The sequence below is a fragment of the Meles meles genome, chromosome 14, assembly GCF_922984935.1.
Source record: "Meles meles chromosome 14, mMelMel3.1 paternal haplotype, whole genome shotgun sequence".
NCBI classification, from domain to species: Eukaryota; Metazoa; Chordata; class Mammalia; order Carnivora; family Mustelidae; genus Meles; species Meles meles.
The window spans coordinates 19242145-19259611 of NC_060079.1; positions in this window are offsets into that span (position 1 = coordinate 19242145).

The following is a 17467-nucleotide window of genomic DNA, read 5'->3' on the forward strand; positions in this document are numbered from 1 at the left end:
AGCCTGGAGCTCTGGCATCCGGAAAAACCAGACATTCCCAGCCCGGGACAGCAGGAAAATCTCAGTGTGCGATCTCTGCTTGGAACCTCTCTGGCGATCTGGAGCTGCCCAGACAGCCACCGCTGCCCTGGTATTGGGTACAACAAGGAGCTCCTGCATCCCCAGGGACCGTGACTCAGAACCTACTCTGCCAGCAGCTCTGCAGAGCATTCTGAGGCTTCTCTCTGAGAGGGAAGTTGGGGTGCAGTGTGCTCTCCTCTAAATCTCCAAAAACCATCAAAAACTGTCAAGGTGAGAGAAAACAGATGAACAAACATAAAAACCTCCAGAGAACAAAAGCCTGGAAAAAACGGTTTCCTCAGAGCCCACCCCCCTGAGGGGGGCGGGAGGACTTAACTCAGGGAACATCATTGATTGAAAACCCATGTGGCAGGCCCCTCCCCCAGAAAACCAACCAGGAAGGAAGAAAAAAAAAAAAAAAAAGAAGACTACAAGAGAACAACCACCGCTACTTCATAAATACAACTTTTATTTTTAACTCTTTACCAATATTCTGGTTCTTTTTATTTTTTTTAATACATACAGATAATTTTTTAACCTATTTACCATCACACTGAGATGTCCAGTATATCAAATTCCTTAATAACCTTCTAACCTAAACTTTTTGATACATACACCCGTGTTTTTCTTTTGCTTTTCTATTTTTTTAATTTTAACTTAGTTTAGTCTAGTTTATTCTTTTTTAATTTTTATTTTCTACTATACATATAGAGTTAAACTTCAAGGTAATTCCCTTTCCCCAATGAATGCTACCCCTATAGGCAAACCAGGTTCTAATCCTCCTGTAACTTGGGAAAGTTGAGTCCCTTAACAAAAACATCAAGATACATCCAGGAAGAATCAAAATAACCTTCCTCGCCCACACTGAGAATTTATAACCACTCTCCCAATTTTTCCTTCTGCCAGTGTTTCTGTGAATTTGTGTTTGTCCTGATAGTATATAAATCTTATACTTGGGGTTCTTTCTGATGAGATTTTTCCCTTTTTTTGCTTATATATATATATTTTTTTTTTCTCTTGTCATATACTTTTATCAGTCTTTTTGTTTGTCTGTTTTTGTTTGTATACTTCATAAATCTTACCTTGGGGCCCATTTGGGCTGAGCCTTCTCTTTTATCTTCTCTTTTTTTCCTGTCTCTCTTTTTTTTTTTCCTTTTTTCTTTTCCTTTTTTTTTTTTCTTTCTTCTTCTCTATTTCTTTTTCTTTTCTTTTTTCTATCATTTGGGTGGGGAACCCTGATTGCACAGAAGCGTTCCAGGGTGCACTTGACTGCACCACAATCGATAAATCCACTGCATCTGTTCAGTCATCTCTTACCAAAATGACTAGGAGGAGGAATACTCAACAGAAAAAAAATACAGAGGATGGACCTTCTGCAACAGAGCTAATGGCTATCGACATAGACAATATGTCAGAAAAGGAATTCAGACTAACAATTATCCAGGCAATGGCTAGGTTGGAGAAAGCCATGGATGACCAAACAGAATTGATTAGGGCAGAACTGAAAGCCACCAGGGATGATGTTCACAATGTTAGGGCAGAACTGAAAGCCACCAGGGATGATGCTCAAAATGCTCTCAATGAGTTCCAATCTAATCTAAATTCTCTAAAAGTTAGGGTAACTGAGACAGAAGATAGAATTAGTGATCTGGAGGACAAACAGATAGAGAGAAAGGATCAGGAGGAAGCCTGGAACAAACAGCTCAGAAGACACGAAAACAGAATCAGGGAAGTAAATGATGCCATGAAACATTCCAACGTCAGAATTATTGGAATCCCTGAAGGGGAGGAAAAAGAAAGAAGTCTAGAAGATATAGTGGAACAAGTTGTCTGTGAAAATTTTCCCAATCCCACGAATGGAAACAAGGTTCATGTACTAGAGGCAGAGAGATTTCCCCCCAAGATTTTAGATTCTCAAAAGTCCTCATGACACCTTATAGTTAAAATGAGGAATTATGTTTCAAGACAGACCCTCTTAAAAGCAGCTAGGTCGGGCGCCTGGATGGCTCAGTGGGTTAAGCCGCTGCCTTCGGCTCAGGTCATGATCTCGGGGTCCTGGGATCGAGTCCTGCATCGGGCTCTCTGCTCAGCAGGGAGCCTGCTTCCCTCTCTCTCTCTCTCTGCCTGCCTCTCTATCTACTTGTGATCTCTCTCTCTGTCAAATAAATAAATTTAAAAAATCTTAAAAAAAAAAAAAGCAGCTAGGACAAAGAAGCTACTTACATACAGAGGAAAGCCCATTAGAATAATGTCAGACCTGTCCACAGAGACCTGGCAAGTCAGGAAGGGCTGGCAAAATATATTCAGAGTACTAAATGAGAAGAACATGCAGCCAAGAATACTCTATCCAGCAAGACTGACATTTAAAATGGATGGAGAGATAAAGAGTTTCCAAGACCGGCAACACTTAAAAGATTATGTAACTACCAAGCCGACACTGCAGGAAATATTAAGGGGGTCCTATAAAAGAGAAAAAATCCTAAGAATATCATTGAACAGAAATATAAAAACAATCTACAGACAGAAAGACTTCAAAGATAACACGATGTCAATAAAAACCTATCTCTCAATAATCACTCTAAATGTGAATGGCCTAAATACGCCCATAAAACAACACAGGGTTGCAGACTGGATAAAACGACAGGACCCATCCATATGTTGTCTACAAGAGACCCACTTTGAACCTAAGGATACACCCAGACTAAAAGTGAAGGGATGGAGAAGCATCTTTCATGCCAATGGGCCTCAAAAGAAGGCCAGGGTAGCAATTCTCATATCAGATAAATTAGATTTTACACTAAAGACTGTAGTGAGAGATACAGAAGGACACTACATAATTCTTAAAGGGACTATCCACCAAGATGATCTAACAATTGTTAGATCTATGCCCCCAATATGGGAGCACCCAATTACATAAGAAAACTATTAATCAAGATAAAGAGTCATATTGATATGAATACAACAATAGTAGGAGATCTTAATATGCCTCTCTCAGAAATAGATCATTGAAGCAGAAAATCAATAAAGAAATAAGATCATTGAATGAAACATTGGACCAGATGGACCTCATAGACATATACAGAACATTCCACCCTAAAACAACAGAATACTCATTCTTCTCAAGTGCACATGGAACCTTCTCCAGAATAGACCATATACTGAGTCACAAAGCAGGACTCAACCGATACCAAAAGACTGATATTATTTTCTGCATATTCTCAGATCACAATGCTTTCAAACTGGAGCTCAATCACAAGGAAAAGTTTAGAAGGAACTCAAACACCGGAAGCTAAAGACCACCTTGCTTAAGAATGCTTGAATCAACCAGGAGATCAAAGATGAACTTAAACAATTCATGGAAACCATTGAGAATGAAGACACTTCGGTCCAAAACATATGGGATACAGCAAAGGCGGTTCTAAGGGGGAAATACATGGCCATCCAAGCCTCCCTCAAAAAAACTGAAAAATCCAGAATACACCAGCAGTCTCTACACCTTAAAGAACTGGAGAATCAACAACAAATCAAACCAACTCCACACACGAGAAGGGAAATCATCAAGATTAGAGCAGAGATCAATGAGGTAGAAACCAGAGATACAGTAGAACGTATCAATGAAACTAGAAGCTGGTTTTTTGAAAGAATCAATAAGATCAATAAACCATTGGCCACACTAATCCAAAAGAAAAGAGAGAAAGCCCAAATTAATAAAATTATGAATGAAAGGGAGAGATCACAACTAACACCAAGGAAATGGAAACAATCATCAGAAACTATTACCAACAGTTATATGACAATAAGCTAAGCAACCTAGATGAAATGGATGCATTCCTGGAAAACTATAAACTCCCAAAATTGAACCAGGAAGAAGTTGACAACCTGAATAGACCAATATCTAGTAATGAGATTGAAGCAGTGATCAAAAACCTCCCAAAAAACAAGAGCCCAGGACCTGACGGATTCCCTGGGGAATTCTACCAAATTTTCAAAGAAGAAATATCAATTCTCCTGAAGCTGTTTCAAAAAATTGAAGCAGAAGGAAAACTTCCAGACTCTTTTTATGAAGCCAGCATTACCCTGATCCCCAAACCAGGCAAAGACCCTACCAAAAAGGAGAATTTCAGACCAATATCACTGATGAATATGGATGCTAAGATTCTCAACAAGATCCTAGCAAACAGGATCCAGCAGCACATTAAAAAGATTATCCACCATGACGAGGTGGGATTCATCCCTGGGTTACAAGGTTGGTTCAACATTCACAAATCAATCAATGTGATAGAACAAATCAATAAGAGAAGAGAGAAGAACCACATGGTCCTCTCAATTGATGCAGAAAAAGCATTTGACAAAATCCAGCATCCGTTCTTGATTAAAATGCTTCAAAGTATAGGGATAGAGGGAACATTCCTGAACTTCATCAAATCTATCTATGAAAGACCCACAACAAATATCATCCTCAATGGGAAAAAGCTTGCAGCCTTCCCGTTGAGATCAGGAACACGACAAGGATGCCCACTCTCACCACTCTTGTTCAACATAGTATTAGACATCCTAGCAACGGCAATCAGACAACAAAGAGAAATGAAAGGTATCCAAATTGGCAAGGAAGAAGTCAAACACTCTCTCTTCTTAGATGACATGATTCTTTATATGGAAAACCCCAAAGACTCCACCCCCAAACTACTAGCACTCATACAGCAATTCAGTAATGTGGCAGGATACAAAGTCAACGTACAGAAATCAGTGGCTTTCTTATACACTAACAATGAAAATACAGAATGGGAAATTAGAAAATCGATTCCATTTACTATAGCACCAAGAACCATAAGATATCTGGGAATAAACCTAACCAAAGAGGTAAAGAACCTGTACTCGAGGAACTACAGAACACTCATGAAAGAAATTGAAGAAGACACAAAAAGATGGAAGACCGTTCCATGCTCTTGGATTGGAAGAATAAACATTGTTAAAATGTCTATACTGCCTAGAGCAATCTATACTTCTAATGCCATTCCGATCAAAATTACACCGGTATTTTTCAAAGAGCTGGAGCAAATAATCCTAAAATTTGTATGGAATCAGAAGAGACCCCAAATTGCTAAGGAAATGTTGAAAAACAAAAACAAAACTGGCGGCATCACGTTACCCGATTTCAAGCTTTACTAAAAATCTGTGATCACCAAGACAGCATGGTACTGGCATAAAAACAGACACATTGACCAGTGGAACAGAGTGGAGAGCCCAGATATAGACCCTCAACTCTATGGTCAAATAATCTTCGACAAAACAGGAAAAAATATTCAATGGAAAAAAGACAGTCTCTTCAATAAATGGTGCTGGGAAGACTGGACAGATATATGTAGAAGAATGAAACTCGACCATTCTCTTACACCGTACACAGAGATAAACTTGAAATGGATAAAGACCTCAATGTGAGACAGGAATCCATCAGAATCCTAGAGGAGAACATAGGCAGTAACCTCTTCGATATCAGCCACAGCAACTTCTTTCAAGATATGTCTCCAAAGGCAAAGGAAACAAAAGCAAAAATGAACTTGTGGGACTTCATCAAGATCAAAAGCTTCTGCACAGCAAAGGAAACACTCAACAAAACAAAGAGGAACCCACGGAATGGGAGAAGATATTTGCAAATGACAGTACAGACAAAAGGTTGATATCCAGGATCTATAAAGAACTCCTTAAACTCAACACACCCAAAACAGATAATCATATCAAAAAATGGGCAGAAGCAATGAACAGACATTCTCCAATGAAGACATACAAATGGCTATCAGACACATGAAAAAATGTTCATCATCACTAGCCATCAGGGAGATTCAAATTAAAACTACATTGAGATACCACCTGACACCAGTTAGAATGGCCAAAATTAGCAAGACAGGAAACAACGTGTGTTGGAGAGGATGTGGAGAAAGGGGAATCCTCTTACACTGTTGGTGGGAATGCAAGTTGGTGCAGCCACTTTGGAGAACAGTGTGGAGATTCCTCAAGAAATTAGAATAGAGCTTCCCTATGACCCTGCAATTGCACTACTGGGTATTTACCCCAAAGATACAGATGCAGTGAAAAGAAGGGCCATCTGTACCCCAATGTTTATTGCAGCAATGGCCACGGTCGCCAAACTGTGGAAAGAACCAAGATGCCCTTCAACGGATGAATGGATAAGGAAGATGTGGTCCATATACACGGTGGAGTATTATGCCTCCATCAGAAAGGATGAATACCCAACTTTTGTAGCAACATGGATGGGACTGGAAGAGATTATGCTGAGTGAAATAAGTCAAGCAGAGAGAGTCAAGTATCATATGGTCTCACTTATTTGTGGAGCATAACAAAGAACATGGAGGACATGGGGAGGTGGAGAGGAGAGGGATTTGAGGGAATCTGGAAGGGGAGATGAACCATGAGAGACTATGGACTCTGAAAAACAACCAGAGGGTTTTGAAGGGGAGGGGGGGGGTGGGAGGTTGAGGAACCAGGTGGTGGGTAATAGGGAGGGCACGCACTGCATGGAGCACTGGGTGTGGTGCAAAAACAATGAACACTGTTACACTGAAAATAAACAAATAAAAAAAATGTTGATTTCATTTAGTGCTTTCATTCAACAAATAAATAGATCTATTGGTATTTAGGACTCTGGTTAGATTCTTAATGTCTAAGTACACCTATTATAGACCTGCTCACCAGGGCTAAGATGCTCTCAGAAACACAATTAATCAAATATGAAGCTAATTTTTCCTAGAAAGGACAGTAATGTAAGTAATGCTTTCTCTTTCTTCACAAATCCAACAGGAACTTGGGAAATCAATTATTTTAGGAAATCTTGCAACATCCCAAGCCACCCTGTTTTATATCTTTGTTTATAGTTAACTACCCTCAGTGTTATTCTCCCCAGTCATCTATTTTCTCCTATGATTTCTTCTTTAAATTCTTCTATCTTTTTTTCAAGATTTATTTATTTATTTTAGAGAAAGCAGGCAGGGTACAAGGAGAGGGAGGGAGAGGATTCAAGCAGACTCCACACTGAGCATGGAGCCCCACCCAGGGCTGGATCCTACCACACTGAGATCATGACTTGAGCCAAAACGAAGAGGCAGCTGCTTAACCAACTATGCCACCCAGGCACCCCGAAGTCTGGAACAATTATTTCCTTCACTTAGTTTTTTTTTTTTTAAGATTTTATTTATTTGACAGAGATCACAAGTAGGTAGAGACACAGGCACAGAAAGAGAGGGGGAAGCAGGCTCCCTGCTGAGTAGAAAGCCTGACATGGAGCTCAATCCCAGGACCCTGAGACCATGACCTGAGCCGAAGGCAGAGCTTTAACCCACTGAGCCACCCAGATGCCCTTTCCTTTACTTAACTTTGTGCTAGATAAATGAGCTTTAAATAATTACCCACTGTTTCACAAATTTTCCTTTCCTGAATCCATGCTGCTCACAGGGGGAACCTAGTCCTGTCCTCTAGACGTTATTCATTCTTCTCATTTATCAGGAAGTTGGGATTCCAAGTCTTTTTCAAATTTTTAGTGCATATTTCAGACTATTACTCCTCTACCATGTGAATCTTATATTAAATTACTCTACCTTACTCTGTTCTCCATTCTTATTCCCAGAGAAGTTCCACTTTTATGATCTGACCTCTCAAAGTTCTTGACAACATAAACCACTTTCTCCTAAAAATGCTTCCCTTATTACATCCCCTGCTTTTCCACCATATTTATGGCTATGGCTGTTTCGGTTGTTTGGTCATTTCCTTGGATTCTGTTCATCCCTTGAAATACTCATTGGGCCAGGCCATAGATATGAATATGCTTTTTGACTTCTCCATCCTTGTCATCACCAGCTTGAGTTGGTCTTTAAGTCAGACCCTAGATATGCATAGATTATGTTTGCATAATCATTATGTTTAATTTCTGTAAAATTCAGAATCTGATTAAGCCAAAGTAGATAGGATCTATGCTCCTTTTATTTTTTTCTTTGTTTTTTAGTAACTTAGATGGGTCTTCAATATAATCTATAAAATGAGATTTGACAAAAATAATAATAACAACTGGATATTAGAATAGTCTGTATGCCTAAGGATGTAGATATGTGTGCACCTTGGGAAACATAATCCTTTTGTGCCCTAGGGAGACATCTCACAAGCTGGCTTCACTTTAAGTGGCCGTAAGTCAGTGTCTGGCTCTTTGCCTGCAGGCTCTAACATTTAAGTTTGTAGCATACTTTCATCTCTCACAGACTCCAGTTACTTAAGTTGAACTTAAGTTCAAGACTTGCTTTCTGCAATCAAATGCCTACTTCCTTGTTCCATGGTTGTAGCTGTCACAAAGACTGGAACACATAATTCAACAATAGCAGTGCATTTGCTCTATGAATAAATCTAGAAAGTGGGACCTGACTAGAATTAGAAAATCAAACTCTAGGCATGGTATCAGAGACTCTAGCTAACATACTTTCATTCCTTTATCTTCACATTGGGCCAGCTTCATTCAAAGGACCTGAATGACCCAAATCCATGGGCTAACATTCTTCCTTTTCCGGGACATTATGTCACTGGAAATGCCAAAATTGGCTGCTCTGACTCTTCTTTATCATTTGTCGATAGCATTTCTCTAAATCATGGCTGTCACCACCATTCTGAAAGACACTTTCTTTGGTTAGTCACATTAATACATTAGATCAGGTTGCAATGAAGTCTTTGGCCTGCAGCTTATTCTGCTTTCTAAGGTGATCTGCATAGGTTTTCTTTGATCAAAGTGAGATGAGAGGAATCTACATCTGAATTATCTGGGATTCCTTAGGGTTATTCTCATGTAATAAAAAGAAAATCATGTACTTCTAATTCCTTATCCTTGACAAAATGCTTTTCATTTCTTTTTTCATTTTATTTTATCTTGATAACTGAGCTCCTTGGTTCAGAGTGGTAAATTTTCTTATTTTACAAATAAGCCAATGAAGACATTGGGATAAAGCTGGAAATTGAACTTCTTGCTACCAAGTCCAATAGACAAAACAGAGGATTCTGGTCCACAAATTTGGACTGGGCTGGCTTTGGTTATTTTCATTCATTAAACATCATTATAACCAAATTCCTACCCAGTTTATGTAGACATACACACACACAAACAGATATGTATACATGTTGGAATATTTATATCCATGATTGGCCTATTTTATTTTATTAAAACGTTTTTCTCCTCTTTAAATTACCTTTGATAGGGAGAAAAAGAGCGTATGAAGGCCAGTGGGTGAGGCATTGTTATTGTCAAGAGCATCAATCCTAATCCTTCTTCTACTAAGAGCTACGGATGTAGTTTCACTTGTTGCCATATTCCTTCTTATTTTTTTTTCCTTATCTGTAGTGAAATCTTAATCTTCAGATATCATGGACTTAGTTTTTTGATATAGCCACCCATTTTTTTTCTTTTCCTTTTGCTTTTCCAACTAACCAATTAGTCTGGTTATGACTACAGTAACTAGGTATATTATTCTTTCTGTCTTATATAGTAAGATTAATGGAATATCTTTATACACTGGCAAAATTTGGGGACATACCTATTAGTCAAAAACACTTTACTAATTATAGTAAAATTGCATTATGAAAAATAATAAGTATTTTAATATATTTCCCTACTCCTCACTTCTTATTGATCAATAATGTAATTAGATATTCATAAATGAAGTCACCTATAATGGTTAGTGTTTATTAACATCAGCAAATACATAAAACTCAGTTCAGTTTGAAAGTTCCTTCTTAAAAAGGAACCATGGAAAGCTTGTGTTCACATTACGGTATGGTGAGATGGATGATAAAGGTAAGTTCAGGCCTAAGTACAAACATGTAATTAATACATGTAACCACACTGCAACTTAAATTGACAAAAGTGATAGAGACACTACACAGGGTAATTAAAATGAGACCATTAAGTAGAAATCTGCACCAAAATGGAGAATTTTATGCTTAGATACATAATTATTCTTGGATTTTATATGTACTGCATTCAAAACAGTTTTGATTAAGTGGCTTTATCAATAGAAGAGATTGGATCCTCAGAAATTATACCATTACTTAGTAAAAGTTTCTAAAGTAATGGGACAGAAATTTTACTTTATCAATTTTAATTGATGTAATTATAGCATTGATTAATATCTTTTTATGTATTTGTGTATCAATGTCCAACTTTTGAGAATCTTAAAAGGTAATTACAATTTCATTTACAATAGCATAAAAAAGAATAAAACACTTAGGAATAAATTTAACAAATGAAGTGCAAAACCTGCACTATGTAAGCTACAAAACACTGTTGAAAGAAATTAAAGATTTAAATAAATGGGAAGACAACCCATGTTCATGAATCAGAAAATACCACATCCTTAAAATTGCAATACTCTCGGAACTGACTGATAGATTCAATGAAATTGCTGTCAGACTCTTAGCTAGTTCCTCGAGTAGAAATCCTTTACCTCTTTGGTTAGGTTTATTCCCAGGTATCTTATGGTTCTTGGTGCTATAGTAAATGGAATCAATTCTCTAATTTCCCTTTCTGTACTTTCATTGTTAGTGTATAAGAAAGCAACTGATTTCTGTACATTGACTTTGTATCCTGCCACATTACAGACTCTGAGCTTGTTCTTTTCAGAAGTTAAAAAGCTGACTCTAAAATTCATAAGCATTCACAAGAAATGTGGAATGGCCAAAACAATGCTGAAAAAGAAGACTCATACTCTCTGATTTCAAAACTCCTACAAAGCAATGATAATCAAGACAGTGTGGTAATAGTAGAAAAATAAACATGTATTTCAATGAAAAGGAACTAAAGGTCAAGAAATAAGTCCATACATACATCTATGATCAACTGATATTTGACAAGGGTGTTGAGACCTTTCAATAGGGAAAGAATTGTCTTTTCATGAAACCATGTAGAGGCAACTGGATCACCCCTTACAAAAGAATGAAGTTGAACCCTTACCCCATTGCATATTCAAAAATTAAATAAAAATGGACCTAAGACCTAAATATGAAAGCTAAAAATATAAAACTTACACAAGAGAACATTTGACTAAATATTGATGGAACTGACAAATCATTCTTAGATATGATAGTAAAAACATGAATTACAAAAGAACAATAGATTAATGTGGACTTCATCAAAATTAAAAACTTCTGTGCCTCACCATGAAGAATCCAGAGAGCAAGACAACATTGAAGCTCATATATATGATAAAAGACTTGCATCGACGATATATAAAGAACTCTTAAAATAAATAATAAAATACAAATAATCCAATGAAGAAGGGCAAAGGATCAGAATAGATATGTCTCCAAGGAAATCACACAAATGGCCAATAAGTACATGAAAAGATGCTCAACACCATTGGTTATCAGGGAAATGCAAAACAAAACCATAGGAAATACCACCTCACACCCAGTAGGATGGCTAGAATAAAAAACTCAGAGAAAAAATGTTGGTGAGGATGTGGAGAAATTGGGATTCTCCTACACTTCTCATAGGGATGTGCAATTTGGCAGCTGCTGTGGAAAACAGTCTAGCAGTTCCTTAAATGATCATACACAGAGTTAACATATAAGCAGTCATTCTACTGTTAGGTATTTGCCAAGAGAAATGAGAGCATATGTCCCCACAAAACCTTGAATCTAAAAATTTATAGCAGCATTATTCATATTAGCCAAAAGGTGAAAACAAACCAAATGCCCATGGTTAAACAAACTATGGTATATATATACTGTGGATTTTTACTTGGCCATACTGAAGTGCTGATAGAAGTTACAACATGGATCAAACCTGAAAGCATGCCAACTGAAAGAAGTCACAAAATACCACATATATAATCCAATTCATATGAAAATCCAGACTAGGATATCTATAGGGACAGAAAGGAAATTAGTGGTTGTCTAGGGCTGGAGGGAAGTGAAATGGGAATATAAGATGGTGATGGTTAAAGGACACAGGTTTCCTTTTTGAGGTGATGAGAACATTTTCAAATTGACTATGGTAATGTTTGCACATATATGTGAATACACTGAAAACCACTGAATTTTACGCTTTAAATGAGTGAACTGCATGATGGATTTATTTCAATGAACTATTCAAAAAGATAATTATTCTTTGGATGACTTAAGAATTGGCTAGAGAATTCATTATGATTGAATATAAAACATATTCAGCTTTTTTAGAAGATAAAATATAAAACTAATTATAATTATATTGACTTGTTTTGCTTTAGACAAATTTATCACCCACTTATCACCGGCAGATTGAAGGTTAGGCTATTTACAGCCATTGAGCAACATCTTAAAAATCTTTATTTTCCAAATTGAAAGGACTCATTTTTCTTTAAATTCGATGATTTCCACATCTCTTTCCTTCTCTACTTGAAGAGAACTTTGTTATGACAAACTCCTACATGAAATTCTAAAGACCTACTTCCGAACGACTACTTCTCATCTTCAGGAACTGACATAGACATTTCTTGTTCTCTGTACCCAAAGTGGGTTAGGTGCCTTTCCCAGATGCTCCCTCAGGGACATCTTGCTTACCGCACTGAATTATTATTTTCAGAAAATTTACCTTTTTTTAGTTCAGTGGCTTTTTGTTTTATTATTTTATTGTCAGCCTGTATTATAATGCTTATCACAAAATATGTGCTCAATCAATGCTTGTGAATGAAGGAATAATTGTTGCAAAAGGCAACATATCAGGTGGCTGGATAAAAATATAAAGACATTAATTGATCAATGTATCACTAATTAAATGTATCATTAATTAAATACGTTTATTCTAGACATGACATTAAAAACTGTGAAAAGTTTAAAAATGTTTGGGGTGCCTAGGTGGTTCAGTCGGTTAAGTGTCTGCCTTCAGCTCAGGTCATGATCTCAGGGTCCTAGGAAAGAGCCCCAAGGCAGGATCCCTGCTCAGCAGGGAACCTGCTTCTCCCTCTCCCTCTGCTCCTCCCCACCTCTGTGTGTGCACGTACTCTCTCTCTCGAATAAATAAAATGTTTTTAATAAAAATGTTTCTGAAAGTGTGTCTTTTCTTTATTTCCTACCTCATTCCTTCTTTATTTCTACCTCAAAGAAAACTAAAATACATACCTCATTTTTTAAAAAATAGTTTTTTTTTCCAGTGGTTTGATGAAGAATGAACAAAAAGAAATCCAGTCTACAAACACCAACTGTATGGTGAACAATATCATTTCTAATCTCTTACAAAGCAAAACTAAGTGAAAGTTTCCAGTCTTGACTTTGTGAGCTCCTCTAAAAAGTATAGTTCATCTTTTTATCCCTGTGTTTACCCCAGAGACCAATTTCTAGCTGGGCATGGTGAGAGGTGGGAGGGAATGATAGAAAGTGAAAGCAAAATTAAAGATCTAGATCATCTGAAGAATTCAGTTACGATTTCCAACTCAGTGTTTTGTAAAGTGGAAACTCTGAATTGTATAAAAGAATTCCAATTGTTTCCATTGACTCAGCAATTCAGATAATTGCCATATTTCCATCAAAGAATCAAAATATTGTGATGTTATCATAATAACTTGGCCAAAATTCTAGTCCCTATTTTTATAGGTATTAGTGATAATTTTCCTTTCTAATGCAAACCTTAGAAATGATTTTAATTAGCATGGGAATTTTAGGCCACACTCTTTATCATTCAGTCATTTGTGTGTGTGTGCACTAAATTACTTTGTTTTTGGTTCATATATATTCTCATGTAGTTATAATTTCTTTATTCTAATTTTATTGTTTACATCAATTAGATACCCAAATTATTATTATTATTGTTATTAGCAGTAGTATTTTGTTGTACACTGTTAAAATGAAAAAGGACCATTTAAACAAATGATTGGTCATTTTAATGGTACCTACATACTAGCTTCAAATTTAGTAATTACTCTTCAGAAATAGAGGGGGAGATCATAGTTCAGCAATCCTAGTTTTTTTTCAAATAGCAATTGGATTTCAGGAAGAAGTGTGCATTTGAATTTTTTTTTTTTTTTGGCATGTCTGGCTTTCCATCCCAAAATAGCAGCTTTTCTTATTCTTTATTGTTTCTCCATCAGATTCAGGAAGCTGGAAGAAACATAATGGAATTGAAATATAATTTTTTTTCTCTATTTTTTTTGTAAGCTCCAGAAAATTGATCCTGCTGTAATGTTTGGATAACTAAGTCAGTGTTTTATCCTCAGAATGATTTATCTTCTTTCTTGTCACCCAGTTTTAGTATTACCTATATGTTTGCCTGTCAACAGTCCTCCTCATTCTCTTTCTGTATACGTATGAAATCCCATTCCTCAAGATGAATTTCTTCTGTAAATCTGTGTATATACTAATGGACTTGGAAAAAAAGATAGGAAAAATAAATATAGTTAAATATAAAACATAATGGTATAAAACTTTTAGGAAAAAAAAGGAGAGAGTTTTCATGATCTAGGCCTAGATAATTCTTAGAATTGTTATAAAACGTAAAGTTGAAAAATTGAACTTAATCAAAATTTTTAAATTTTGCTCTGCAAAAAGACCCTTTTAAGACGATAGAAAGATGGGATAAAACATTTGCAAAACACATATCTGACAAAATACTAGTGTCTAGAATTAAAAAAACTCTCAAAACATTAAACACACATATAATAATCAATTAACATTAAAAAACACACATATAATAATCAATTAGAAAATGTGCAAAAGACATGAACAGAAATTTCACTATCATACAGATGATAAATAAGCACAAGAAAAGGTGTTCAACATCTCTTAGCCTTCCGGAAAATGAAAACTAAAACCCCAATGAAGTATCATTACACAATGATCAGAATGAATAAAATAAAAATTGGTGACCACACCAAACACTAGCAAAAGTTCAGAGAAATTGACTCACTCATACATTGCTGGTGAGTATATAAAGTGATACAATCACACTGGGATACAGGTTGGCCATTTTTGGGGATGTGTGTATGTGTGTGTGTGTTTTATAAAACTAAGCATGTGGGGCGCCTGAGTGGCTCAGCGGGTTAAAGCCTCTGCCTTCAGCTCAGGTCACGATCCCAGGGGATCGTGGGCTCTCTGCTCAGTGGGGAGCCTGCTTCCTCCTCTCTCTCTGCCTGCCTCTCTGCCTACTTGTGATCCCTGTTTGTCAAATAAATAAATAAAATCTTAAAAAACAAACAAACAAAGCATGCAACTACTGTACCGCCCAGGAATTACAGTCCTGGTCACGGAAACACTGTACATGAATGTTCATTGTAGCTTTATTTGTAGTAGCCAAAGTTGGAAACAACCAAAATACCCTTCAATGGAGTAGTGTTGAATTAGGCAAATTCATATCATGGAATAGGACTCTGCAATAAGAAATGAACAAACTGTTGATAGATGAAACAACTTGGATGAATCTGCAGAGAATTATATTGAGTGAAAAACGCTAATTCCCAAACGTTACATACTGTATGAATCTAATTGTATAGTAATGCTATAATGATGTAATTATAAAAATGGAGGACAAACTAATGGTTTTCAGGAGTTTGCAATTGGAAAGTGTTATGAGATGGATGTGGTTTGAGAGGGGGTAATATCAGGGATACTTGTGGTAACAGAAATGCTCTGTACATGACTATGGTTGTAAATACACAAAGCTATACATGGGATAAAATTGTGTAGAACTAAATACACACAAGACCACCTACACAGGTATAAGGAAAACTGCAGAAATCTGAATGAGATCAGTCAATATTCTGCAGTTTCGTATTGTAGTTTTGAGGAAACATGCTTGTTTCCATTGGGGGAAAAATGTATGTGAAGTATCCTTATATTATTTCTTACAACTGCATATGAATCTATAATGATCTCAAATTTTTTTTTAAAACTGAATTAAAAAAACAGAGGAAATAACTATTCACTTAATGTTTTTTGGTACCTTTATTTTCTCTACATTTCTACATTCCTCTTTGGTACTTCTAAGTTTAGGAAGGTGATATAACATAGTTCAGTATTTTAGAGATAGCTGGACATTTCCATCCAGAAGTTTCAAATATCAGCTGATGAGATGGAAACGAGAGCAATCAATGCTGGATTTGCAGTTCCCCCATAGCAGGTATGTAAAAATGTCAGTTTCCAGCTTTCCCCTAGACCACCAGGGCATTTTGCATTCTTAATGTTGAAGTAACACATTAAGTTATTTCCTGGGAGTAAATTAAACCTTTAACTATATTGATGCCCTGAAAGAAAGTCAATGCAGATAACCTCTTATTCCCAGAGTGGGGAAAGCTGGCTTGTTATCTGCAGGCTCAGGAAATGAAAATCTTTAAGAAAAAAGACATTGGGTAAAACAATTAGATCTAAGGGAAAACATAAAAACAGATCAATTACAATTAATTGAAAGTCTGGATTTAAGAAAATTCTTTAAAGTAATAAAATTTTGGTCCAGTTATGATCTAAGGCTGGAGGAACAGGATTTGCTAATGTTTAGAAAGAGAAATATTAAGTCTTAAATACCTAAAAGAAATCCAGAAGGGCTAAGGTCTAGTGTGTGTGAAAGGATGATGCTGGCCCATGAAGTGGGGCCACTTTTTGAAGGTCATACTATGGACTCTGTACTTGATCACAAGAAAAATAGACAGTTCTGCAAGATAGTGAACAGAAGAGAAAAATGAGCATATTCGCCTTTTAGAAAGACGTTGTCTTTCAAGTACTCCTCAAAACCTTATGGTTGACCCAATAACATTTTAGCAACAGGGTATGAATATATTTCAATAGATAAAAACAATTAATGAAGAATTTTTTTGAATGGGTTCAAATAACTCTGCTATATTAAATAGCTCTAGAAAAGTCTTCCATGATACCCTATTAGATAAAAAAACAAACAAGCCATTAAATTATAGGTATAGTATAAATTCCATTCTTGATAAAAACAATAAAAACCCATAACCTATACATATATTTATGTATTTATTTATATTATAAATTATATATTAATATATTATTATATGTGTATTTTATAATATATATTAATATATTTGCAAAGGCAAGGAAAAACAAGAAAAACAGCAAATTATTAGCAGTGATTCCATTAGGAGACTGGGAATCAAGGAGAGACAGCAAATTTTAATTGAACGAAAACAATATTTTTGAGTAGTTGAATACATGTTTCACCTATGAAATTCAAATGGTGGAAATACATGAACTGAGTGAAACAAAGAGAGATGCTCCAGAGCACCACTGTCCAGTATAAACGTACTGCAAGTTCCAAATGCGAGTCACATGTGTGTTTTAGAAATCTGCTAGTAGCTGCATCAAAAAATAAAAAGAAACATGAAACTAATTTAATTCATATATTTTAACCCAATGCATCCAAAATACTATCATTCCA